The sequence below is a fragment of the Pseudophryne corroboree genome, chromosome 3 (assembly GCF_028390025.1).
Source record: "Pseudophryne corroboree isolate aPseCor3 chromosome 3, aPseCor3.hap2, whole genome shotgun sequence".
Taxonomy (NCBI): domain Eukaryota; kingdom Metazoa; phylum Chordata; class Amphibia; order Anura; family Myobatrachidae; genus Pseudophryne; species Pseudophryne corroboree.
The window spans coordinates 440,276,152-440,298,584 of record NC_086446.1 but is presented as its reverse complement, the minus strand read 5'-3'; the positions used below and the strand labels follow the sequence as shown (position 1 = coordinate 440,298,584).

The 22,433-nt window shown below is 47.8% G+C and overlaps 41 non-coding genes across 41 annotated transcripts; 15 read left to right on the top strand and 26 right to left on the bottom strand.

Moving 5' to 3' along the window:
• Nucleotides 1-59: 59 nt before the first annotated feature.
• On the bottom strand, nucleotides 60-132 carry TRNAK-CUU (transfer RNA lysine (anticodon CUU)). Its single transcript has one exon. It is a non-coding gene; the product is annotated as a tRNA-Lys (tRNA).
• A 297-nt stretch (nucleotides 133-429) lies between these two features.
• TRNAK-CUU (transfer RNA lysine (anticodon CUU)) lies at nucleotides 430-502 on the bottom strand. Its single transcript has one exon. It is a non-coding gene; the product is annotated as a tRNA-Lys (tRNA).
• A 107-nt stretch (nucleotides 503-609) lies between these two features.
• TRNAG-GCC (transfer RNA glycine (anticodon GCC)) lies at nucleotides 610-680 on the top strand. Its single transcript has one exon. It is a non-coding gene; the product is annotated as a tRNA-Gly (tRNA).
• Nucleotides 681-1,541: 861 nt separating this feature from the next.
• TRNAK-CUU (transfer RNA lysine (anticodon CUU)) lies at nucleotides 1,542-1,614 on the bottom strand. Its single transcript has one exon. It is a non-coding gene; the product is annotated as a tRNA-Lys (tRNA).
• A 107-nt stretch (nucleotides 1,615-1,721) lies between these two features.
• On the top strand, nucleotides 1,722-1,792 carry TRNAG-GCC (transfer RNA glycine (anticodon GCC)). The gene has a single exon. It is a non-coding gene; the product is annotated as a tRNA-Gly (tRNA).
• An 861-nt stretch (nucleotides 1,793-2,653) lies between these two features.
• Nucleotides 2,654-2,726, bottom strand: TRNAK-CUU (transfer RNA lysine (anticodon CUU)). Its single transcript has one exon. It is a non-coding gene; the product is annotated as a tRNA-Lys (tRNA).
• A 297-nt stretch (nucleotides 2,727-3,023) lies between these two features.
• Nucleotides 3,024-3,096, bottom strand: TRNAK-CUU (transfer RNA lysine (anticodon CUU)). The gene has a single exon. It is a non-coding gene; the product is annotated as a tRNA-Lys (tRNA).
• Nucleotides 3,097-3,198: 102 nt separating this feature from the next.
• TRNAG-GCC (transfer RNA glycine (anticodon GCC)) lies at nucleotides 3,199-3,269 on the top strand. The gene has a single exon. It is a non-coding gene; the product is annotated as a tRNA-Gly (tRNA).
• Nucleotides 3,270-3,940: 671 nt separating this feature from the next.
• On the top strand, nucleotides 3,941-4,011 carry TRNAG-GCC (transfer RNA glycine (anticodon GCC)). The gene has a single exon. It is a non-coding gene; the product is annotated as a tRNA-Gly (tRNA).
• Nucleotides 4,012-5,219: 1,208 nt separating this feature from the next.
• TRNAK-CUU (transfer RNA lysine (anticodon CUU)) lies at nucleotides 5,220-5,292 on the bottom strand. Its single transcript has one exon. It is a non-coding gene; the product is annotated as a tRNA-Lys (tRNA).
• A 1,039-nt stretch (nucleotides 5,293-6,331) lies between these two features.
• On the bottom strand, nucleotides 6,332-6,404 carry TRNAK-CUU (transfer RNA lysine (anticodon CUU)). The gene has a single exon. It is a non-coding gene; the product is annotated as a tRNA-Lys (tRNA).
• Nucleotides 6,405-7,443: 1,039 nt separating this feature from the next.
• Nucleotides 7,444-7,516, bottom strand: TRNAK-CUU (transfer RNA lysine (anticodon CUU)). The gene has a single exon. It is a non-coding gene; the product is annotated as a tRNA-Lys (tRNA).
• A 102-nt stretch (nucleotides 7,517-7,618) lies between these two features.
• On the top strand, nucleotides 7,619-7,689 carry TRNAG-GCC (transfer RNA glycine (anticodon GCC)). Its single transcript has one exon. It is a non-coding gene; the product is annotated as a tRNA-Gly (tRNA).
• A 301-nt stretch (nucleotides 7,690-7,990) lies between these two features.
• TRNAG-GCC (transfer RNA glycine (anticodon GCC)) lies at nucleotides 7,991-8,061 on the top strand. Its single transcript has one exon. It is a non-coding gene; the product is annotated as a tRNA-Gly (tRNA).
• A 490-nt stretch (nucleotides 8,062-8,551) lies between these two features.
• Nucleotides 8,552-8,624, bottom strand: TRNAK-CUU (transfer RNA lysine (anticodon CUU)). Its single transcript has one exon. It is a non-coding gene; the product is annotated as a tRNA-Lys (tRNA).
• A 112-nt stretch (nucleotides 8,625-8,736) lies between these two features.
• TRNAG-GCC (transfer RNA glycine (anticodon GCC)) lies at nucleotides 8,737-8,807 on the top strand. The gene has a single exon. It is a non-coding gene; the product is annotated as a tRNA-Gly (tRNA).
• A 121-nt stretch (nucleotides 8,808-8,928) lies between these two features.
• Nucleotides 8,929-9,001, bottom strand: TRNAK-CUU (transfer RNA lysine (anticodon CUU)). Its single transcript has one exon. It is a non-coding gene; the product is annotated as a tRNA-Lys (tRNA).
• Nucleotides 9,002-9,298: 297 nt separating this feature from the next.
• On the bottom strand, nucleotides 9,299-9,371 carry TRNAK-CUU (transfer RNA lysine (anticodon CUU)). Its single transcript has one exon. It is a non-coding gene; the product is annotated as a tRNA-Lys (tRNA).
• Nucleotides 9,372-9,483: 112 nt separating this feature from the next.
• Nucleotides 9,484-9,554, top strand: TRNAG-GCC (transfer RNA glycine (anticodon GCC)). Its single transcript has one exon. It is a non-coding gene; the product is annotated as a tRNA-Gly (tRNA).
• Nucleotides 9,555-9,675: 121 nt separating this feature from the next.
• TRNAK-CUU (transfer RNA lysine (anticodon CUU)) lies at nucleotides 9,676-9,748 on the bottom strand. The gene has a single exon. It is a non-coding gene; the product is annotated as a tRNA-Lys (tRNA).
• A 1,041-nt stretch (nucleotides 9,749-10,789) lies between these two features.
• TRNAR-CCU (transfer RNA arginine (anticodon CCU)) lies at nucleotides 10,790-10,862 on the bottom strand. The gene has a single exon. It is a non-coding gene; the product is annotated as a tRNA-Arg (tRNA).
• A 295-nt stretch (nucleotides 10,863-11,157) lies between these two features.
• On the bottom strand, nucleotides 11,158-11,230 carry TRNAK-CUU (transfer RNA lysine (anticodon CUU)). The gene has a single exon. It is a non-coding gene; the product is annotated as a tRNA-Lys (tRNA).
• Nucleotides 11,231-12,307: 1,077 nt separating this feature from the next.
• On the bottom strand, nucleotides 12,308-12,380 carry TRNAK-CUU (transfer RNA lysine (anticodon CUU)). The gene has a single exon. It is a non-coding gene; the product is annotated as a tRNA-Lys (tRNA).
• Nucleotides 12,381-12,482: 102 nt separating this feature from the next.
• Nucleotides 12,483-12,553, top strand: TRNAG-GCC (transfer RNA glycine (anticodon GCC)). The gene has a single exon. It is a non-coding gene; the product is annotated as a tRNA-Gly (tRNA).
• Nucleotides 12,554-13,599: 1,046 nt separating this feature from the next.
• Nucleotides 13,600-13,670, top strand: TRNAG-GCC (transfer RNA glycine (anticodon GCC)). Its single transcript has one exon. It is a non-coding gene; the product is annotated as a tRNA-Gly (tRNA).
• Nucleotides 13,671-13,971: 301 nt separating this feature from the next.
• TRNAG-GCC (transfer RNA glycine (anticodon GCC)) lies at nucleotides 13,972-14,042 on the top strand. The gene has a single exon. It is a non-coding gene; the product is annotated as a tRNA-Gly (tRNA).
• A 490-nt stretch (nucleotides 14,043-14,532) lies between these two features.
• TRNAK-CUU (transfer RNA lysine (anticodon CUU)) lies at nucleotides 14,533-14,605 on the bottom strand. Its single transcript has one exon. It is a non-coding gene; the product is annotated as a tRNA-Lys (tRNA).
• A 112-nt stretch (nucleotides 14,606-14,717) lies between these two features.
• TRNAG-GCC (transfer RNA glycine (anticodon GCC)) lies at nucleotides 14,718-14,788 on the top strand. Its single transcript has one exon. It is a non-coding gene; the product is annotated as a tRNA-Gly (tRNA).
• Nucleotides 14,789-14,909: 121 nt separating this feature from the next.
• Nucleotides 14,910-14,982, bottom strand: TRNAK-CUU (transfer RNA lysine (anticodon CUU)). Its single transcript has one exon. It is a non-coding gene; the product is annotated as a tRNA-Lys (tRNA).
• A 297-nt stretch (nucleotides 14,983-15,279) lies between these two features.
• On the bottom strand, nucleotides 15,280-15,352 carry TRNAK-CUU (transfer RNA lysine (anticodon CUU)). Its single transcript has one exon. It is a non-coding gene; the product is annotated as a tRNA-Lys (tRNA).
• Nucleotides 15,353-15,464: 112 nt separating this feature from the next.
• TRNAG-GCC (transfer RNA glycine (anticodon GCC)) lies at nucleotides 15,465-15,535 on the top strand. Its single transcript has one exon. It is a non-coding gene; the product is annotated as a tRNA-Gly (tRNA).
• Nucleotides 15,536-15,656: 121 nt separating this feature from the next.
• Nucleotides 15,657-15,729, bottom strand: TRNAK-CUU (transfer RNA lysine (anticodon CUU)). The gene has a single exon. It is a non-coding gene; the product is annotated as a tRNA-Lys (tRNA).
• A 1,041-nt stretch (nucleotides 15,730-16,770) lies between these two features.
• TRNAR-CCU (transfer RNA arginine (anticodon CCU)) lies at nucleotides 16,771-16,843 on the bottom strand. The gene has a single exon. It is a non-coding gene; the product is annotated as a tRNA-Arg (tRNA).
• A 295-nt stretch (nucleotides 16,844-17,138) lies between these two features.
• TRNAK-CUU (transfer RNA lysine (anticodon CUU)) lies at nucleotides 17,139-17,211 on the bottom strand. Its single transcript has one exon. It is a non-coding gene; the product is annotated as a tRNA-Lys (tRNA).
• A 1,077-nt stretch (nucleotides 17,212-18,288) lies between these two features.
• TRNAK-CUU (transfer RNA lysine (anticodon CUU)) lies at nucleotides 18,289-18,361 on the bottom strand. Its single transcript has one exon. It is a non-coding gene; the product is annotated as a tRNA-Lys (tRNA).
• A 107-nt stretch (nucleotides 18,362-18,468) lies between these two features.
• TRNAG-GCC (transfer RNA glycine (anticodon GCC)) lies at nucleotides 18,469-18,539 on the top strand. Its single transcript has one exon. It is a non-coding gene; the product is annotated as a tRNA-Gly (tRNA).
• Nucleotides 18,540-19,399: 860 nt separating this feature from the next.
• Nucleotides 19,400-19,472, bottom strand: TRNAK-CUU (transfer RNA lysine (anticodon CUU)). The gene has a single exon. It is a non-coding gene; the product is annotated as a tRNA-Lys (tRNA).
• A 668-nt stretch (nucleotides 19,473-20,140) lies between these two features.
• Nucleotides 20,141-20,213, bottom strand: TRNAK-CUU (transfer RNA lysine (anticodon CUU)). Its single transcript has one exon. It is a non-coding gene; the product is annotated as a tRNA-Lys (tRNA).
• Nucleotides 20,214-21,252: 1,039 nt separating this feature from the next.
• On the bottom strand, nucleotides 21,253-21,325 carry TRNAK-CUU (transfer RNA lysine (anticodon CUU)). The gene has a single exon. It is a non-coding gene; the product is annotated as a tRNA-Lys (tRNA).
• Nucleotides 21,326-21,988: 663 nt separating this feature from the next.
• On the bottom strand, nucleotides 21,989-22,061 carry TRNAK-CUU (transfer RNA lysine (anticodon CUU)). Its single transcript has one exon. It is a non-coding gene; the product is annotated as a tRNA-Lys (tRNA).
• Nucleotides 22,062-22,168: 107 nt separating this feature from the next.
• On the top strand, nucleotides 22,169-22,239 carry TRNAG-GCC (transfer RNA glycine (anticodon GCC)). Its single transcript has one exon. It is a non-coding gene; the product is annotated as a tRNA-Gly (tRNA).
• Nucleotides 22,240-22,433: the final 194 nt, after the last annotated feature.

The following is a 22,433-nucleotide window of genomic DNA, read 5'->3' as shown; positions in this document are numbered from 1 at the left end:
TGTGGTGGTGCAAGTATACAGTGTTCCACATACAATGGTACAGGAAAAGAAAAAACATCCGCCCAACGTGGGGCTCGAACCCACGACCCTGAGATTAAGAGTCTCATGCTCTACCGACTGAGCTAGCCAGGCTTGATTGAGAATGTATGGAGGTGATGGCAATGCAAGGCATCCTAACACTCCTGCTTTGTTTTATACACTAAAGTACATGAGTAAGTGTAAAATAAGGCATCTGTGGAGCATTGGTGGTTCAGTGGTAGAATTCTCGCCTGCCACGCGTGAGGCCCGGAATCAATTCCCGGCCAATGCAGTCTTGAGTTTTTGCTGATATGGCAGTGTATTTTGTGAAAGTGAGGACAGCCATTTGCACTGTTGTGGTGCAAGTATACAGTGTTCCACATACAATGGTACAGGAAAAGAAAAAACATCCGCCCAACGTGGGGCTCGAACCCACGACCCTGAGATTAAGAGTCTCACGCTCTACCGACTGAGCTAGCCAGGCTTGGTTGAGCATATATGGAGGTGATGGCAAGGCAAGGCATCCTGACACTCCTGCTTTGTTTCATACACTAAAGTACACGAGTAAGTGTAAAATTTAGTATCTGTGGAGCATTGGTGGTTCAGTGGTAGAATTCTCACCTGCCACGCGGGAGGCCCGGGTTCGATTCCCGGCCAATGCAGTCCTGAGTTTTTGCTGATATGGCAGTGCATTTTGTGAAAGTGAGGACAGCCATTTGCGCTGTGGTGGTGCAAGTTGACAGTGTTCCACATACAATGGTACAGGAAAAGAAAAAAAACATCCGCCCAATGTGGGGCTCGAACCCACGACCCTGAGATTAAGAGTCTCATGCTTTACCGACTGAGTTAGCAATGCTTGGTAACCGAGGAGTTGTGGTGATGGAAAGGGAAGGCATCCTGACTCTCCTGCTTTGTTTTGTACACTAAAGTACATGAGAAAGTTTAAAAATAAGCATCTGTGGATCATTGGTGGTTCAGTGGTAGAAATCTAGCCGGCCACGTGGGAGGCCGGGTTCAATTCCCGGTCAATACATTCCTGAGATTTTGCTGATAGGGCAGTGCATTTTGTGAAAGTGAGGACAGCCATTTGCGCTGTGGTGATGCAAGTATACACTGTTCCACATACAATGGTACAGGAAGAGAAAAAAACAACTGCCCAACATGGAGCTCAAATACATGACCCTAAGATTAATAGTCTTATGCTCTAGCGACTGTGCTAGTCGGGCTTGGTTACGTAGGCTTGGAGGTGATGGCAAGGCAAGGCATCCTGACACTCCTGCTTTGTTTTATACACTAAAGTACATGAGTAAGTGTAAAATTAGGCATCTGTGGAGCATTGGTGGTTCAGTGGTAGAATTCTCGCCTGCCACGCGTGAGGCCCGGAATCGATTCCAGGCCAATGCAGTCCTTAGTTTTTGCTGATATGGAAGTGTATTTTGTGAAAGTGAGGACAGCCATTTGCGCTGTGGTGGTGCAAGTATACAGTGTTCCACATACAATGGTACTGGAAAAGAAAAAACATCTGCCCAACGTGGGGCTCGAACCCACGACCCTGAGATTAAGAGTCTCATGCTCTACCGACTGAGCTAGCCAGGCTTGGTTGAGAATGTATGGAGGTGATGGCAAGGCAAGGCATCCTGACACTCCTGCTTTGTTTTATACACTAAAGTACATGAGTAAGTGTAAAATAAGGCATCTGTGGAGCATTGGTGGTTCAGTGGTAGAATTCTCGCCTGCCACGCGGGAGGCCCGGGTTCGATTCCCGGCCAATGCAGTCCTGAGTATTTGCTGATATGGCAGTGCATTTTGTGAAAGTGAGGACAGCCATTTGTGCTGTGGTGGGGCAAGTTGACAGTGTTCCACATACAATGGTACAGGAAAAGAAAAAAAACATCCGCCCAATGTGGGGCTCAAACCCACGACCCTGAGATTAAGAGTCTCATGCTTTACCGACTGAGTTAGCAATGCTTGGTAACCGAGGAGTTGTGGTGATGGCAAGGCAAGGCATCCTGACTCTCCTGCTTTGTTTTGTACACTAAAGTACATGAGTAAGTCTAAAATTAAGCATCTGTGGATCATTGGTGGTTCAGTGGTAGAAATCTAGCCGGCCACGTGGGAGGCCGGGTTCAATTCCCGGTCAATATATTCCTGAGTTTTTGCTGATAGGGCAGTGCATTTTGTGAAAGTGAGGATAGCCATTTGCGCTGTGGTGATGCAAGTATACACTGTTCCACATACAATGGTACAGGAAGAGAAAAAAACAACTGCCCAACATGGAGCTCAAATACATGACCCTAAGATTAATAGTCTTATGCTCTAGCGACTGTGCTAGTCGGGCTTGATTACGTAGGCTTGGAGGTGATGGCAAGGCAAGGCATCCTGACACTCCTGCTTTGTTTTATACACTAAAGTACATGAGTAAGTGTAAAATAAGGCATCTGTGGAGCATTGGTGGTTCAGTGGTAGAATTCTCGCCTGCCACGCGTGAGGCCTGGAATCGATTCCCGGCCAATGCAGTCTTGAGTTTTTCCTGATATGGCAGTGTATTTTGTGAAAGTGAGGACAGCCATTTGCGCTGTTGTGGTGCAAGTATACAGTGTTCCACATACAATGGTACAGGAAAAGAAAAAACATACACCCAACGTGGGGCTCGAACCCACGACCCTGAGATTAAGAGTCTCATGCTCTACCGACTGAGCTAGCCAGGCTTGGTTGATAATATATGGAGGTGATGGCAAGGCAAGGCATCCTGACACTCCTGCTTTGTTTCATACACTAAAGTACACGAGTAAGTGTAAAATTAAGTATCTGTGGAGCATTGGTGGTTCAGTGGTAGAATTCTCGCCTGCCACGCGTGAGGCCCAGAATCGATTCCCGGCCAATGCAGTCCTGAGTTTTTGCTGATATGGCAGTGTATTTTGTGAAAGTGAGGACAGCCATTTGCGCTGTGGTGGTGCAAGTATACAGTGTTCCACATACAATGGTACAGGAAAAGAAAAAACATCCGCCCAACGTGGGGCTCAAACCCACGACCCTGAGATTAAGAGTCTCATGCTCTACCGACTGAGCTAGCCAGGCTTGGTTGTGAATGTATGGAGGTGATGGCAAGGCATCCTGACACTCCTGCTTTGTTTCATACACTAAAGTACACGAGTAAGTGTAAAATTAAGTATCTGTGGAGCATTGGTGGTTCAGTGGTAGAATTCTCGCCTGCCACGCGGGAGCCCTGGGTTTGATTCCCGGCCAATGCAGTCCTGAGTTTTTGCTGATATGGCAGTGCATTTTGTGAAAGTGAGGACAGCCATTTGTGCTGTGGTGGGGCAAGTTGATAGTGTTCCACATACAATGGTACAGGAAAAGAAAAAAAACATCCGCCCAATGTGGGGCTCGAACCCACCACCCTGAGATTAAGAGTATCATGCTTTACTGACTGAGTTAGCAATGCTTGGTAACCGAGGAGTTGTGGTGATGGCAAGGCAAGGCATCCTGACTCTCCTGCTTTGTTTTGTACACTAAAGTACATGAGTAAGTCTAAAATTAAGCATCTGTGGATCATTGGTGGTTCAGTGGTAGAAATCTAGCCGGCCACGTGGGAGGCCGGGTTCAATTCCCGGTCAATACATTCCTGAGTTTTTGCTGATAGGGCAGTGCATTTTGTGAAAGTGAGGACAGCCATTTGCGCTGTGGTGATGCAAGTATACACTGTTCCACATACAATTGTACAGGAAGAGAAAAAAACAACTGCCCAACATGGAGCTCAAATACATGACCCTAAGATTAATAGTCTTATGCTCTAGCGACTGTGCTAGTCGGGCTTGGTTACGTAGGCTTGGAGGTGATGGCAAGGCAAGGCATCCTGACACTCCTGCTTTGTTTTATACACTAAAGTACACGAGTAAGTGTAAAATTAGGCATCTGTGGAGCATTGGTGGTTCAGTGGTAGAATGCTCGCCTGCCACGCGTGAGGCCCGGAATCGATTCCCGGCCAATGCAGTCCTGAGTTTTTGCTGATATGGCAGTGTATTTTGTGAAAGTGAGGACAGCCATTTGCGCTGTGGTGGTGCAAGTATACAGTGTTCCACATACAATGGTACAGGAAAAGAAAAAACATCCGCCCAACATGGGGCCCTAACCCACGACCCTGAGATTAAGAGTCTCATGCTCTACCGACTGAGCTAGCCAGGCTTGGTTGCGGATGCATGGAGGTGATGGCAAGGCAAGGCAAGGCATCCTGACACTCCTGCTTTGTTTCATACACTAAAGTACACGAGTAAGTGTAAAATTAAGTACCTGTGGAGCATTGGTGGTTCAGTGGTAGAATTCTCGCCTTCCACGCGGGAGGCCTGAGTTTTTGCTGATATGGCAGTGCATTTTGTGAAAGTGAGTACAGCCATTTGCGCTTTGGTGGTGCAAGTTGACAGTGTTCCACATACAATGGTACAGGAAAAGAAAAAAAACATCTGCCCAATGTGGGGCTCGAACCCACGACCCTGAGATTAAGAGTCTCATGCTTTACCGACTGTGTTAGCAATGCTTGGTAACCGAGGAGTTGTGGTGATGGAAAGGGAAGGCATCCTGACTCTCCTGCTTTGTTTTGTACACTAAAGTACATGAGTAAGTCTAAAATTAAGCATCTGTGGATCATTGGTGGTTCAGTGGTAGAAATCTAGCCGGCCACGTGGGAGGCCGGGTTCAATTCCCGGTCAATACATTCCTGAGTTTTTGCTGATAGGGCAGTGCATTTTGTGAAAGTGAGGACAGCCATTTGCGCTGTAATGATGCAAGTATACACTGTTCCACATACAATGGTACAGGAAGAGAAAAAAACAACTGCCCAACATGGAGCTCAAATACATGACCCTAAGATTAATAGTCTTATGCTCTAGCGACTGTGCTAGTCGGGCTTGGTTACGTAGGCTTGGAGGTGATGGCAAGGCAAGGCATCCTGACACTCCTGCTTTTTTTTATACACTAAAGTACATGAGTAAGTGTAAAATTAGGCATCTGTGGAGCATTGGTGGTTCAGTGGTAGAATTCTCGCCTGCCACGCGTGAGGCCCGGAATCGATTCCCGATTAATGCAGTCCTGAGTTTTTGCTGATATGGCAGTGTATTTTGTGAAAGTGAGGACAGCCATTTGCGCTGTGGTGGTGCAAGTATACAGTGTTCCACATACAATGGTACAGGAAAAGAAAAAACATCCGCCCAACGTGGGGCTCGAACCCACGACCCTGAGATTAAGAGTCTCATGCTCTACCGACTGAGCTAGCCAGGCTTGGTTGAGAATATATGGAGGTGATGGCAAGGCAAGGCATCCTGACACTCCTGCTTTGTTTCATACACTAAAGTACACGAGTAAGTGTAAAATTAAGTATCTGTGGAGCATTGGTGGTTCAGTGGTAGAATTCTCGCCTGCCACGCAGGAGGCCCGAGTTTGATTCCCGGCCAATGCAGTCCTGAGTTTTTGCTGATATAGCAGTGCATTTTGTGAAAGTGAGGACAGCCATTTGCGCTGTGGTGGGGCAAGTTGACAGTGTTCCACATACAATGGTACAGGAAAAGAAAAAAAACATCCGTCCAATGTTGGGCTCGAACCCACGACCCTGAGATTAAGAGTCTCATGCTTTACCGACTGAGTTAGCAATGCTTGGTAACCGAGGAGTTGTGGTGATGGAAAGGGAAGGCATCCTGACTCTCCTGCTTTGTTTTGTACACTAAAGTACATGAGTAAGTTTAAAAATAAGCATCTGTGGATCATTGGTGGTTCAGTGGTAGAAATCTAGCCGGCCACGTGGGAGGCCGGGTTCAATTCCCGGTCAATACATTCCTGAGTTTTTGCTGATAGGGCAGTGCATTTTGTGAAAGTGAGGACAGCCATTTGCGCTGTGGTGATGCAAGTATACACTGTTCCACATACAATGGTACAGGAAGAGAAAAAAACAACTGCCCAACATGGAGCTCAAATACATGACCCTAAGATTAATAGTCTTATGCTCTAGCGACTGTGCTAGTCGGGCTAGGTTACGTTGGCTTGGAGGTGATGGCAAGGCAAGGCATCCTGACAATCCTGCTTTGGTTTATAGACTAAAGTACATGAGTAAGTGTAAAATTAGGCATCTGTGGAGCATTGGTGGTTCAGTGGTAGAATTCTCGCCTGCCACGCGTGAGGCCCAGAATCGATTCCCGGCCAATGCAGTCCTGAGTTTTTGCTGATATGGCAGTGTATTTTGTGAAAGTGAGGACAGCCATTTGCGCTGTGGTGGTGCAAGTATACAGTGTTCCACATACAATGGTACAGGAAAAGAAAAAACATCCGCCCAACGTGGGGCTCGAACCCACGACCCTGAGATTAAGAGTCTCATGCTCTACCGACTGAGCTAGCCAGGCTTGGTTGAGAATATATGGAGGTGATGGCAAGGCAAGGCATCCTGACACTCCTGCTTTGTTTCATACACTAAAGTACACGAGTAAGTGTAAAATTAAGTATCTGTGGAGCATTGGTGGTTCAGTGGTAGAATTCTCGCCTGCCACGCAGGAGGCCCGAGTTTGATTCCCGGCCAATGCAGTCCTGAGTTTTTGCTGATATAGCAGTGCATTTTGTGAAAGTGAGGACAGCCATTTGCGCTGTGGTGGGGCAAGTTGACAGTGTTCCACATACAATGGTACAGGAAAAGAAAAAAAACATCCGTCCAATGTTGGGCTCGAACCCACGACCCTGAGATTAAGAGTCTCATGCTTTACCGACTGAGTTAGCAATGCTTGGTAACCGAGGAGTTGTGGTGATGGAAAGGGAAGGCATCCTGACTCTCCTGCTTTGTTTTGTACACTAAAGTACATGAGTAAGTTTAAAAATAAGCATCTGTGGATCATTGGTGGTTCAGTGGTAGAAATCTAGCCGGCCACGTGGGAGGCCGGGTTCAATTCCCGGTCAATACATTCCTGAGTTTTTGCTGATAGGGCAGTGCATTTTGTGAAAGTGAGGACAGCCATTTGCGCTGTGGTGATGCAAGTATACACTGTTCCACATACAATGGTACAGGAAGAGAAAAAAACAACTGCCCAACATGGAGCTCAAATACATGACCCTAAGATTAATAGTCTTATGCTCTAGCGACTGTGCTAGTCGGGCTAGGTTACGTTGGCTTGGAGGTGATGGCAAGGCAAGGCATCCTGACAATCCTGCTTTGGTTTATAGACTAAAGTACATGAGTAAGTGTAAAATTAGGCATCTGTGGAGCATTGGTGGTTCAGTGGTAGAATTCTCGCCTGCCACGCGTGAGGCCCAGAATCGATTCCCGGCCAATGCAGTCCTGAGTTTTTGCTGATATGGCAGTGTATTTTGTGAAAGTGAGGACAGCCATTTGCGCTGTGGTGGTGCAAGTATACAGTGTTCCACATACAATGGTACAGGAAAAGAAAAAACATCCGCCCAACGTGGGGCTCAAACCCACGACCCTGAGATTAAGAGTCTCATGCTCTACCGACTGAGCTAGCCAGGCTTGGTTGTGAATGTATGGAGGTGATGGCAAGGCATCCTGACACTCCTGCTTTGTTTCATACACTAAAGTACACGAGTAAGTGTAAAATTAAGTATCTGTGGAGCATTGGTGGTTCAGTGGTAGAATTCTCGCCTGCCACGCGGGAGGCCCGGGTTCGATTCCCGGCCAATGCAGTCCTGAGTTTTTGCTGATATGGCAGTGCATTTTGTGAAAGTGAGGACAGCCATTTGCGCTGTGGTGGTGCAAGTTGACAGTGTTCCACATACAATGGTACAGGAAAAGAAAAAAAACATCCGCCCAATGTGGGGCTCGAACCCACGACCCTGAGATTAAGAGCCTCGTGCTTTACCGACTGAGTTAGCAATGCTTGGTAACTGAGGAGTTGTGGTGATGGCAAGGCAAGGCATCCTGACTCTCCTGCTTTGTTTTGTACACTAAAGTACATGAGTAAGTCTAAAATTAAGCATCTGTGGATCATTGGTGGTTCAGTGGTAGAATTCTCGCCTGCCAAGCGGGAGCCCCGGGTTCGATTCCCGGCCAATGCAGTCCTGAGTTTTTGCTGATAGGGCAGTGCATTTTGTGAAAGTGAGGACAGCCATTTGCGCTGTGGTGATGCAAGTATACACTGTTCCACATACAATGGTACAGGAAGAGAAAAAAACAACTGCCCAACATGGAGCTCAAATACATGACCCTAAGATTAATCGTCTTATGCTCTAGCGACTGTGCTAGTCGGGCTTGGTTACGTAGGCTTGGAGGTGATGGCAAGGCAAGGCATCCTGACACTCCTGCTTTGTTTTATACACTAAAGTACATGAGTAAGTGTAAAATTAGGCATCTATGGAGCATTGGTGGTTCAGTGGTAGAATTCTCGCCTGCCACGCGTGAGGCCCGGAATCGATTCCTGGCCAATGCAGTCCTGAGTTTTTGCTGATATGGCAGTGTGTTTTGTGAAAGTGAGGATAGCCATTTGCGCTGTGGTGGTGCAAGTTGACAGTGGTCCACATACAATGGTACAGGAAAAGAAAAAACATCCGCCCAACGTGGGGCTCTAACCCACGACCCTGAGATTAAGAGTCTCATGCTCTACCGACTGAGCTAGCCAGGCTTGGTTGCGAATGTATGGAGGTGATGGCAAGGCAAGGCAAGGCATCCTGACACTCCTGCTTTGTTTCATACACTAAATTACACGAGTAAGTGTAAAATTAAGTACCTGTGGAGCATTGGTGGTTCAGTGGTAGAATTCTCGCCTGCCATGCGGGAGGCCCGGGTTCGATTCCCGGCCAATGCAGTCCTGAGTTTTTGCTGATATGGCAGTGCATTTTGTGAAAGTGAGGACAGCCATTTGCGCTGTTGTGTTGCAAGTTGACAGTGTTCCACATACAATGGTACAGGAAAAGAAAAAAAACATCCGCCCAATGTGGGGCTCGAACCCACGACCCTGAGATTAAGAGTCTCATGCTCTACCGACTGAGCTAGCCAGGCTTGGTTGAGAATGTATGGAGGTGATGGCAAGGCAAGGCATCCTGACACTCCTGCTTTGTTTTATACACTAAAGTACATGAGTAAGTGTAAAATTAGGCATCTGTGGAGCATTGGTGGTTCAGTGGTAGAATTCTCGACTGCCACGCGTGAGGCCCGGAATCGATTCCCGGCCAATGCAGTCCTGAGTTTTTGCTGATATGGCAGTGTATTTTGTGAAAGTGAGGACAGCCATTTGCGCTGTGGTGGTGCAAGTATACAGTGTTCCACATACAATAGTACAGGAAAAGAAAAAACATCCGCCCAACGTGGGGCTCTAACCCACGACCCTGAGATTAAGAGTCTCATGCTCTACCGACTGAGCTAGCCAGGCTTGGTTGCGAATGTATGGAGGTGATGGCAAGGCAAGGCAAGGCATCCTGACACTCCTGCTTTGTTTCATACACTAAATTACACGAGTAAGTGTAAAATTAAGTACCTGTGGAGCATTGGTGGTTCAGTGGTAGAATTCTCGCCTGCCATGCGGGAGGCCCGGGTTCGATTCCCGGCCAATGCAGTCCTGAGTTTTTGCTGATATGGCAGTGCATTTTGTGAAAGTGAGGACAGCCATTTGCGCTGTTGTGTTGCAAGTTGACAGTGTTCCACATACAATGGTACAGGAAAAGAAAAAAAACATCCGCCCAATGTGGGGCTCGAACCCACGATCCTGAGATTAAGAGTCTCATGCTCTACCGACTGAGCTAGCCAGGCTTGGTTGAGAATGTATGGAGGTGATGGCAAGGCAAGGCATCCTGACACTCCTGCTTTGTTTTATACACTAAAGTACATGAGTAAGTGTAAAATTAGGCATCTGTGGAGCATTGGTGGTTCAGTGGTAGAATTCTCGACTGCCACGCGTGAGGCCCGGAATCGATTCCCGGCCAATGCAGTCCTGAGTTTTTGCTGATATGGCAGTGTATTTTGTGAAAGTGAGGACAGCCATTTGCGCTGTGGTGGTGCAAGTTGACAGTGTTCCACATACAATGGTACAGGAAAAGAAAAAAAACATCCGCCCAATGTGGGGCTCGAACCCACGACCCTGAGATTAAGAGTCTCATGCTTTACCGACTGAGTTAGCAATGCTTGGTAACCGAGGAGTTGTGGTGATGGCAAGGCAAGGCATCCTGACTCTCCTGCTTTGTTTTGTACACTAAAGTACATGAGTAAGTCTAAAATTAAGCAACTGTGGATCATTGGTGGTTCAGTGGTAGAAATATAGCCGGCCACGTGGGAGGCCGGGTTCAATTCCCGGTCAATACATTCCTGAGTTTTTGCTGATAGGGCAGTGCATTTTGTGAAAGTGAGGACAGCCATTTGCGCTGTGGTGATGCAAGTATACACTGTTCCACATACAATGGTACAGGAAGAGAAAAAAACAACTGCCCAACATGAAGCTCAAATACATGACCCTAAGAATAATAGTCTTATGCTCTAGCGACTGTGCTAGTCGGGCTTGGTTACGTAGGCTTGGAGGTGATGGCAAGGCAAGGCATCCTGACACTCCTGCTTTGTTTTATACACTAAAGTACATGAGTAAGTGTAAAATTAGGCATCTGTGGAGCATTGGTGGTTCAGTGGTAGAATTATTGCCTGCCACGCGTAAGGCCAGGGTTCGATTCCTGGCCAATGCAGTCCTGAGTTTTTGCTGATATGGCAGTGCATTTTGTGAAAGTGAGGACAGCCATTTGCGCTGTGGTGGTGCAAGTTGACAGTGTTCCACATACAATGGTACAGGAAAAGAAAAAAAACATCCGCCCAATGTGGGGCTCGAACCCACGACCCTGAGATTAGGAGTCTCATGCTTTACCGACTGAGTTAGCAATGCTTGGTAACCGAGGAGTTGTGGTGATGGAAAGGGAAGGCATCCTGACTCTCCTGCTTTGTTTTGTACACTAAAGTACATGAGTAAGTCTAAAATTAAGCATCTGTGGATCATTGGTGGTTCAGTGGTAGAAATCTAGCCGGCCACGTGGGAGGCCGGGTTCAATTCCCGGTCAATACATTCCTGAGTTTTTGCTGATAGGGCAGTGCATTTTGTGAAAGTGAGAACAGCCATTTGCGCTTTGGTGGTGCAGTATACAGTGTTCCACATACAATGGTACAGGAAAAGAAAAAACATCCACCCAATGTGGGGCTCGAACCCACGACCCTGAGATTAAGAGTCTCATGCTCTACCGACTGAGCTAGCCAGGCTTGGTTGAGAATGTATGGAGGTGATGGCAAGGGAAGGCATCCTGACACTCCTGCTTTGTTTCATACACTAAAGTACACGAGTAAGTGTAAAATTAAGTATCTGTGGAGCATTGGTGGGTCAGCGGTAGAATTCTCACCTGCCACGTGGGAGGCCCGGGTTTGATTTCAGGCTGATGCAGTCCTGAATTTTTGCTGATATGGCAGTGCATTTTGTGAAAGTGAGGACAGACATTTGCGCTGTGGTGGTGCAAGTTGACAGTGTATGTGCTGAAACACACTACCCGGCTTTTGCCGGCCGGGAAAAAGCCGGACGGCTTTTTCCCGTGCCGGCATTGTAGTTAACAGTGTGAGGGCTAGGGTCCCTTCACACTGCACGGCCCCAGCCCGGCTGCCGGGTTGCAGCCGGGTCTCACCACTGGAAGGTCCGGCGGCCGGGCGGCCGCCGGGCCGTCTTTGCAGCCAATGAACCGTGTGTGTGAAGGGGAGCTTTCACACACAACGGTTTTTTCTCAAGCCGTGTCTGATGCTGCGCATGCGCACAGCATTACACACGGCTCAAAGCCGTCCTGTGTGACAGACTCTGCCGGTTTCTCCCGGATTGCAAAAAGCCGGACAAAGTTTGTCCGGCTTTTTGCCATCCGGGAGAAACCGGCCAGTGTGTTACAGCCCTTCCACATACAATGGTACAGGAAAAGAAAAAATGCATCCGCCCAATGTGGGGCTCGAACCCACGACCCTGAGATTAAGAGTCTCATGCTTTACCGACTGAGTTAGCAATGCTTGGTAACCGAGGAGTTGTGGTGATGGCAAGGCAAGGCATCCTGACACTCCTGCTTTATTTCATACACTAAAGTACATGAGTAAGTGTAAAATTAGGCATCTGTGGAGCATTGGTGGTTCAGTGGTAGAATTCTCGCCTGCCACGCGTGAGGCCCAGAATCGATTCCCGGCCAATGCAGTCCTGAGTTTTTGCTGATATGGCAGTGTATTTTGTGAAAGTGAGGACAGCCATTTGCGCTGTGGTGGTGCAAGTATACAGTGTTCCACATACAATGGTACAGGAAAAGAAAAAACATCCGCCCAACGTGGGGCTCAAACCCACGACCCTGAGATTAAGAGTCTCATGCTCTACCGACTGAGCTAGCCAGGCTTGGTTGTGAATGTATGGAGGTGATGGCAAGGCATCCTGACACTCCTGCTTTGTTTCATACACTAAAGTACACGAGTAAGTGTAAAATTAAGTATCTGTGGAGCATTGGTGGTTCAGTGGTAGAATTCTCGCCTGCCACGCGGGAGGCCCGGGTTCGATTCCCGGCCAATGCAGTCCTGAGTTTTTGCTGATATGGCAGTGCATTTTGTGAAAGTGAGGACAGCCATTTGCGCTGTGGTGGTGCAAGTTGACAGTGTTCCACATACAATGGTACAGGAAAAGAAAAAAAACATCCGCCCAATGTGGGGCTCGAACGCACGACCCTGAGATTAAGAGTCTCATGCTTTACCGACAGAGTTAGCAATGCTTGGTAACCGAGGAGTTGTGGTGATGGAAAGGGAAGGCATCCTGACTCTCCTGCTTTGTTTTGTACACTAAAGTACATGAGTAAGTTTAAAAATAAGCATCTGTGGATCATTGGTGGTTCAGTGGTAGAAATCTAGCCGGCCACGTGGGAGGCCGGGTTCAATTCCCGGTCAATACATTCCTGAGTTTTTGCTGATAGGGCAGTGCATTTTGTGAAAGTGAGGACAGCCATTTGCGCTGTGGTGATGCAAGTATACACTGTTCCACATACAATGGTACAGGAAGAGAAAAAAACAACTGCCCAACATGGAGCTCAAATACATGACCCTAAGATTAATCGTCTTATGCTCTAGCGACTGTGCTAGTCGGGCTTGGTTACGTAGGCTTGGAGGTGATGGCAAGGCAAGGCATCCTGACACTCCTGCTTTGTTTTATACACTAAAGTACATGAGTAAGTGTAAAATTAGGCATCTGTGGAGCATTGGTGGTTCAGTGGAAGAATTCTCGCCTGCCACGCGTGAGGCCCGGAATCGATTCCCGGCCAATGCAGTCCTGAGTTTTTGCTGATATGGCAGTGTATTTTGTGAAAGTGAGGACAGCCATTTGCGCTGTGGTGGTGCAAGTATACAGTGTTCCACATACAATGGTACAGGAAAAGAAAAAACATCCGCCCAACGTTGGGGTCAAACCCACGACCCTGAGATTAAGAGTCTCATGCTCTACCGACTGAGCTAGCCAGGCTTGGTTGTGAATGCATGGAGGTGATGGCAAGGCAAGGCAAGGCATCCAGACACTCCTGCTTTGTTTCATACACTAAAGTACACGAGTAAGTGTAAAATTAAGTATCTGTGGAGCATTGGTGGTTCAGTGGTAGAATTCTCGCCTGCCAAGCGGGAGCCCCGGGTTCGATTCCCGGCCAATGCAGTCCTGAGTTTTTGCTGATATGGCAGTGCATTTTGTGAAAGTGAGGACAGCCATTTGCGCTGTGGTGGTGCAAGTTGACAGTGTTCCACATACAATGGTACAGGAAAAGAAAAAAAACATCCGCCCAATGTGGGGCTCGAACCCACGACCCTGAGATTAAGAGCCTCGTGCTTTACCGACTGAGTTAGCAATGCTTGGTAACTGAGGAGTTGTGGTGATGGCAAGGCAAGGCATCCTGACTCTCCTGCTTTGTTTTGTACACTAAAGTACATGAGTAAGTCTAAAATTAAGCATCTGTGGATCATTGGTGGTTCAGTGGTAGAATTCTCGCCTGCCAAGCGGGAGCCCCGGGTTCGATTCCCGGCCAATGCAGTCCTGAGTTTTTGCTGATAGGGCAGTGCATTTTGTGAAAGTGAGGACAGCCATTTGCGCTGTGGTGATGCAAGTATACACTGTTCCACATACAATGGTACAGGAAGAGAAAAAAACAACTGCCCAACATGGAGCTCAAATACATGACCCTAAGATTAATAGTCTTATGCTCTAGCGACTGTGCTAGTCGGGCTTGGTTACGTAGGCTTGGAGGTGATGGCAAGGCAAGGCATCCTGACACTCCTGCTTTGTTTTATACACTAAAGTACATGAGTAAGTGTAAAATTAGGCATCTATGGAGCATTGGTGGTTCAGTGGTAGAATTCTCGCCTGCCACGCGTGAGGCCCGGAATCGATTCCTGGCCAATGCAGTCCTGAGTTTTTGCTGATATGGCAGTGTGTTTTGTGAAAGTGAGGATAGCCATTTGCGCTGTGGTGGTGCAAGTTGACAGTGGTCCACATACAATGGTACAGGAAAAGAAAAAACATCCGCCCAACGTGGGGCTCTAACCCACGACCCTGAGATTAAGAGTCTCATGCTCTACCGACTGAGCTAGCCAGGCTTGGTTGCGAATGTATGGAGGTGATGGCAAGGCAAGGCAAGGCATCCTGACACTCCTGCTTTGTTTCATACACTAAATTACACGAGTAAGTGTAAAATTAAGTACCTGTGGAGCATTGGTGGTTCAGTGGTAGAATTCTCGCCTGCCATGCGGGAGGCCCGGGTTCGATTCCCGGCCAATGCAGTCCTGAGTTTTTGCTGATATGGCAGTGCATTTTGTGAAAGTGAGGACAGCCATTTGCGCTGTTGTGTTGCAAGTTGACAGTGTTCCACATACAATGGTACAGGAAAAGAAAAAAAACATCCGCCCAATGTGGGGCTCGAACCCACGACCCTGAGATTAAGAGTCTCATGCTCTACCGACTGAGCTAGCCAGGCTTGGTTGAGAATGTATGGAGGTGATGGCAAGGCAAGGCATCCTGACACTCCTGCTTTGTTTTATACACTAAAGTACATGAGTAAGTGTAAAATTAGGCATCTGTGGAGCATTGGTGGTTCAGTGGTAGAATTCTCGACTGCCACGCGTGAGGCCCGGAATCGATTCCCGGCCAATGCAGTCCTGAGTTTTTGCTGATATGGCAGTGTATTTTGTGAAAGTGAGGACAGCCATTTGCGCTGTGGTGGTGCAAGTATACAGTGTTCCACATACAATAGTACAGGAAAAGAAAAAACATCCGCCCAACGTGGGGCTCTAACCCACGACCCTGAGATTAAGAGTCTCATGCTCTACCGACTGAGCTAGCCAGGCTTGGTTGCGAATGTATGGAGGTGATGGCAAGGCAAGGCAAGGCATCCTGACACTCCTGCTTTGTTTCATACACTAAATTACACGAGTAAGTGTAAAATTAAGTACCTGTGGAGCATTGGTGGTTCAGTGGTAGAATTCTCGCCTGCCATGCGGGAGGCCCGGGTTCGATTCCCGGCCAATGCAGTCCTGAGTTTTTGCTGATATGGCAGTGCATTTTGTGAAAGTGAGGACAGCCATTTGCGCTGTTGTGTTGCAAGTTGACAGTGTTCCACATACAATGGTACAGGAAAAGAAAAAAAACATCCGCCCAATGTGGGGCTCGAACCCACGATCCTGAGATTAAGAGTCTCATGCTCTACCGACTGAGCTAGCCAGGCTTGGTTGAGAATGTATGGAGGTGATGGCAAGGCAAGGCATCCTGACACTCCTGCTTTGTTTTATACACTAAAGTACATGAGTAAGTGTAAAATTAGGCATCTGTGGAGCATTGGTGGTTCAGTGGTAGAATTCTCGACTGCCACGCGTGAGGCCCGGAATCGATTCCCGGCCAATGCAGTCCTGAGTTTTTGCTGATATGGCAGTGTATTTTGTGAAAGTGAGGACAGCCATTTGCGCTGTGGTGGTGCAAGTTGACAGTGTTCCACATACAATGGTACAGGAAAAGAAAAAAAACATCCGCCCAATGTGGGGCTCGAACCCACGACCCTGAGATTAAGAGTCTCATGCTTTACCGACTGAGTTAGCAATGCTTGGTAACCGAGGAGTTGTGGTGATGGCAAGGCAAGGCATCCTGACTCTCCTGCTTTGTTTTGTACACTAAAGTACATGAGTAAGTCTAAAATTAAGCAACTGTGGATCATTGGTGGTTCAGTGGTAGAAATATAGCCGGCCACGTGGGAGGCCGGGTTCAATTCCCGGTCAATACATTCCTGAGTTTTTGCTGATAGGGCAGTGCATTTTGTGAAAGTGAGGACAGCCATTTGCGCTGTGGTGATGCAAGTATACACTGTTCCACATACAATGGTACAGGAAGAGAAAAAAACAACTGCCCAACATGAAGCTCAAATACATGACCCTAAGAATAATAGTCTTATGCTCTAGCGACTGTGCTAGTCGGGCTTGGTTACGTAGGCTTGGAGGTGATGGCAAGGCAAGGCATCCTGACACTCCTGCTTTGTTTTATACACTAAAGTACATGAGTAAGTGTAAAATTAGGCATCTGTGGAGCATTGGTGGTTCAGTGGTAGAATTATTGCCTGCCACGCGTAAGGCCAGGGTTCGATTCCTGGCCAATGCAGTCCTGAGTTTTTGCTGATATGGCAGTGCATTTTGTGAAAGTGAGGACAGCCATTTGCGCTGTGGTGGTGCAAGTTGACAGTGTTCCACATACAATGGTACAGGAAAAGAAAAAAAACATCCGCCCAATGTGGGGCTCGAACCCACGACCCTGAGATTAGGAGTCTCATGCTTTACCGACTGAGTTAGCAATGCTTGGTAACCGAGGAGTTGTGGTGATGGAAAGGGAAGGCATCCTGACTCTCCTGCTTTGTTTTGTACACTAAAGTACATGAGTAAGTCTAAAATTAAGCATCTGTGGATCATTGGTGGTTCAGTGGTAGAAATCTAGCCGGCCACGTGGGAGGCCGGGTTCAATTCCCGGTCAATACATTCCTGAGTTTTTGCTGATAGGGCAGTGCATTTTGTGAAAGTGAGAACAGCCATTTGCGCTTTGGTGGTGCAGTATACAGTGTTCCACATACAATGGTACAGGAAAAGAAAAAACATCCACCCAATGTGGGGCTCGAACCCACGACCCTGAGATTAAGAGTCTCATGCTCTACCGACTGAGCTAGCCAGGCTTGGTTGAGAATGTATGGAGGTGATGGCAAGGGAAGGCATCCTGACACTCCTGCTTTGTTTCATACACTAAAGTACACGAGTAAGTGTAAAATTAAGTATCTGTGGAGCATTGGTGGGTCAGCGGTAGAATTCTCACCTGCCACGTGGGAGGCCCGGGTTTGATTTCAGGCTGATGCAGTCCTGAATTTTTGCTGATATGGCAGTGCATTTTGTGAAAGTGAGGACAGACATTTGCGCTGTGGTGGTGCAAGTTGACAGTGTATGTGCTGAAACACACTACCCGGCTTTTGCCGGCCGGGAAAAAGCCGGACGGCTTTTTCCCGTGCCGGCATTGTAGTTAACAGTGTGAGGGCTAGGGTCCCTTCACACTGCACGGCCCCAGCCCGGCTGCCGGGTTGCAGCCGGGTCTCACCACTGGAAGGTCCGGCGGCCGGGCGGCCGCCGGGCCGTCTTTGCAGCCAATGAACCGTGTGTGTGAAGGGGAGCTTTCACACACAACGGTTTTTTCTCAAGCCGTGTCTGATGCTGCGCATGCGCACAGCATTACACACGGCTCAAAGCCGTCCTGTGTGACAGACTCTGCCGGTTTCTCCCGGATTGCAAAAAGCCGGACAAAGTTTGTCCGGCTTTTTGCCATCCGGGAGAAACCGGCCAGTGTGTTACAGCCCTTCCACATACAATGGTACAGGAAAAGAAAAAATGCATCCGCCCAATGTGGGGCTCGAACCCACGACCCTGAGATTAAGAGTCTCATGCTTTACCGACTGAGTTAGCAATGCTTGGTAACCGAGGAGTTGTGGTGATGGCAAGGCAAGGCATCCTGACACTCCTGCTTTATTTCATACACTAAAGTACATGAGTAAGTGTAAAATTAGGCATCTGTGGAGCATTGGTGGTTCAGTGGTAGAATTCTCGCCTGCCACGCGTGAGGCCCGGAATCGATTCCCGGCCAATCCAGTCCTGAGTTTTTGCTGATATGGCAGTGTATTTTGTGAAAGTGAGGACAGCCATTTGCGCTGTGGTGGTGCAAGTTGACACTGTTCCACATACAATGGTACAGGAAAAGAAAAAACATCCGCCCAACGTGGGGCTCGAACCCACGACCCTGAGATTAAGAGTCTCATGCTCTACCGACTGAGCTAGCCAGGCTTGGTTGAGAATGTATGGAGGTGATGGCAAGGCAAGTCATCCTGACACTCCTGCTTTGTTTCATACACTAAAGTACACGAGTAAGTGTAAAATTAAGTATCTGTGGAGCATTGGTGGTTCAGTGATAGAATTCTCGCCTGCCACGCGGGAGGCCCGGGTTCGATTTCCGGCCAATGCAGTCCTGAATTTTTGCTGATATGGCTGTGCATTTTGTGAAAGTGAGGACAGCCATTTGCGCTGTGGTGGTGCAAGTTGACAGTGTTCCACATACAATGGTACAGGAAAAGAAAAAAAACATCCGCCCAATGTGGGGCTCGAACCCACGACCCTGAGATTAAGAGTCTCATGCTTTACCGACTGAGTTAGCAATGCTTGGTAACCGAGGAGTTGTGGTGATGGCAAGGCAAGGCATCCTGACTCTCCTGCTTTGTTTTGTACACTAAAGTACATGAGTAAGTCTAAAATTAAGCATCTGTGGATCATTGGTGGTTCAGTGGTAGAAATTTAGCCGGCCACGTGGGAGGCCGGGTTCAATTCCCGGTCAATACATTCCTGAGTTTTTGCTGATAGGGCAGTGCATTTTGTGAAAGTGAGGACAGCCATTTGCGCTGTGGTGATGCAAGTATACACTGTTCCACATACAATGGTACAGGAAGAGAAAAAAAACAACTGCCCAACATGGAGCTCAAATACATGACCCTAAGATTAATAGTCTTATGCTCTAGCGACTGTGCTAGTCGGGCTTGGTTACGTAGACTTGGAGGTGATGGCAAGGCAAGGCATCCTGACACTCCTGCTTTGTTCTATACACTAAAGTACATGATAATGTAAAATTAGGCATCTGTGGAGCATTGGTGGTTCAGTGGTAGAATTCTCGCCTGCCACGCGTGAGACCCGGAATCGATTCCCGGCCAATGCAGTCCTGAGTTTTTGCTGATATGGCAGTGTATTTTGTGAAAGTGAGGACAGCCATTTGCGCTGTGGTGGTGCAAGTTGACACTGTTCCACATACAATGGTACAGGAAAAGAAAAAACATCCGCCCAATGTGGGGCTCGAACCCACGACCCTGAGATTAAGAGTCTCATGCTCTACCGACTGAGCTAGCCAGGCTTGGTTGAGAATGTATTGAGGTGATGGCAAGGCAAGTCATCCTGACACTCCAGCTTTGTTTTATACACTAAAGTACACGAGTAAGTGTAAAATTAAGTATCTGTGGAGCATTGGTGGTTCAGTGGTAGAATTCTTGCCTGCCACGCGGGAGGCTTGGGTTCGATTTCCGGCCAATGCAGTCCTGAGTTTTTGCTGATATGGCAGTGCATTTTGTGAAAGTGAGGACAGCCATTTGCGCTGTGGTGGGGCAAGTTGACAGTGTTCCACATACAATGGTACAGGAAAAGAAAAAAAACATCCGCCCAATGTGGGGCTCGAACCCACGACCCTGAGATTAAGAGTCTCATGCTTTACCGACTGAGTTAGCAATGCTTGGTAACCGAGGAGTTGTGGTGATGGCAAGGCAAGGCATCCTGACTCTCCTGCTTTGTTTTGTACACTAAAGTACATGAGTAAGTCTAAAATTAAGCATCTGTGGATCATTGGTGGTTCAGTGGTAGAAATCTAGCCGGCCACGTGGGAGGCCGGGTTCAATTCCCGGTCAATACATTCCTGAGTTTTTGCTGATAGGGCAGTGCATTTTGTGAAAGTGAGGACAGCCATTTGCGCTGTGGTGGTGCAAGTATACAGTGTTCCACATACAATGGTACAGGAAAAGAAAAAACATCCACCCAACATGGGGCTCGAACCCACGACCCTGAGATTAAGAGTCTCATGCTCTACCGACTGAGCTAGCCAGGCTTGTTTGAGAATCTATGGAGGTGATGGCAAGGCAAGGCATCCTGACACTCCTGCTTTATTTCATACACTAAAGTACACGAGTAAGTGTAAAATTAAGTATCTGTGGAGCATTGGTGGTTCAGTGGTAGAATTCTCGCCTGCCACGCGGGAGGCTTTGGTTCGATTCCCGGCCAATGCAGTCCTGAGTTTTTGCTGATATGGCAGTGCATTTTGTGAAAGTGAGGACAGCCATTTGCGCTGTGGTGGGGCAAGTTGACAGTGTTCCACATACAATGGTACAGGATAAGAAAAAAAACATCCACCCAATGTGGGGCTCGAACCCACGAACCTGAGATTAAGAGTCTCATGCTTTACCGACTGAGTTAGCAATGCTTGGTAACCGAGGAGTTGTGGTGATGGCAAGGCAAGGCATCCTGACTCTCCTGCTTTGTTTTGTACACTAAAGTACATGAGTAAGTCTAAAATTAAGCATCTGTGGATCATTGGTGGTTCAGTGGTAGAAATCTAGCCGGCCACGTGGGAGGCCGGGTTCAATTCCCGGTCAATACATTCCTGAGTTTTTGCTGATAGGGCAGTGCATTTTGTGAAAGTGAGGACAGCCATTTGCGCTGTGGTGATGCAAGTATACACTGTTCCACATACAATGGTACAGGAAGAGAAAAAAACAACTGCCCAACATGGAGCTCAAATACATGACCCTAAGATTAATAGTCTTATGCTCTAGCGACTGTGCTAGTCGGGCATGGTTACGTAGGCTTGGAGGTGATGGCAAGGCAAGGCATCCTGACACTCCTGCTTTGTTTTATACACTAAAGTACATGAGTAAGTGTAAAATTAGGCATCTGTGGAGCATTGGTGGTTCAGTGGTAGAATTCTCGCCTGCCACTCGTGAGGCCCGGAATCGATTCCCGGCCAATGCAGTCCTGAGTTTTTGCTGATATGGCAGTGTATTTTGTGAAAGTGAGGACAGCCATTTGCGCTGTGGTGGTGCAAGTTGACAGTGTTCCACATACAATGGTACAGGAAAAGAAAAAACATCCGCCCAACGTGGGGCTCGAACCCACGACCCTGAGATTAAGAGTCTCATGCTCTACCGACTGAGCTAGCCAGGCTTGGTTGAGAATGTATGGAGGTGATGGCAAGGCATCCTGACACTCCTGCTTTATTTCATACACTAAAGTACACGAGTAAGTGTAAAGTTAAGTATCTGTGGAGCATTGGTGGTTCAGTGGTAGAATTCTCCCCTGCCACGCGGGAAGCCCGGGTTCGATTTCCGGCCAATGCAGTCCTGAATTTTTGCTGATATGGCAGTGCATTTTGTGAAAGTGAGGACAGCCATTTGCGCTGTGGTGGTGCAAGTTGACAGTGTTCCACATACAATGGTACTGGAAAAGAAAAAAAACATCCGCCCAATGTGGGGCTCGAACCCACAACCCTGAGATTAAGAGTCTCATGCTTTACCGACTGAGTTAGCAATGCTTGGTAACCGAGGAGTTGTGGTGATGGCAAGGCAAGGCATCCTGACTCTCCTGCTTTGTTTTGTACACTAAAGTACATGAGTAAGTCTAAAATTAAGCATCTGTGGATCATTGGTGTTTCAGTGGTAGAAATCTAGCCGGCCACGTAGGAGGCCGGGTTCAATTCCCGGTCAATACATTCCTGAGTTTTTGCTGATAGGGCAGTGCATTTTGTGAAAGTGAGGACAGCCATTTGCGCTGTGTTGGTGCAAGTATACAGTGTTCCACATACAATAGTACAGGAAAAGAAAAAACATCCGCCCGACGCGGGGCTCGAACCCACGACCCTGAGATTAAGAGTCTCATGCTCTACCGACTGAGCTAGCCAGGCTTGGTTGAGAATGTATGGAGGTGATGGCAAGGCAAGGCATCCTGACACTCCTGCTTTATTTCATACACTAAAGTACACGAGTAAGTGTAAAATTAAGTATCTGTGGAGCATTGGTGGTTCAGTGGTAGAATTCTCGCCTGCCACGCGGGAGGCCTGGGTTCGATTCCCGGCCAATGCAGTCCTGAGTTTTTGCTGATATGGCAGTGCATTTTGTGAAAGTGAGGACAGCCATTTGCGCTGTGGTGGGGCAAGTTGACAGTGTTCCACATACAATGGTACAGGAAAAGAAAAAAAACATCCACCCAATGTGGGGCTCGAACCCACGACCCTGAGATTAAGAGTCTCATGCTTTACCGACTGAGTTAGCAATGC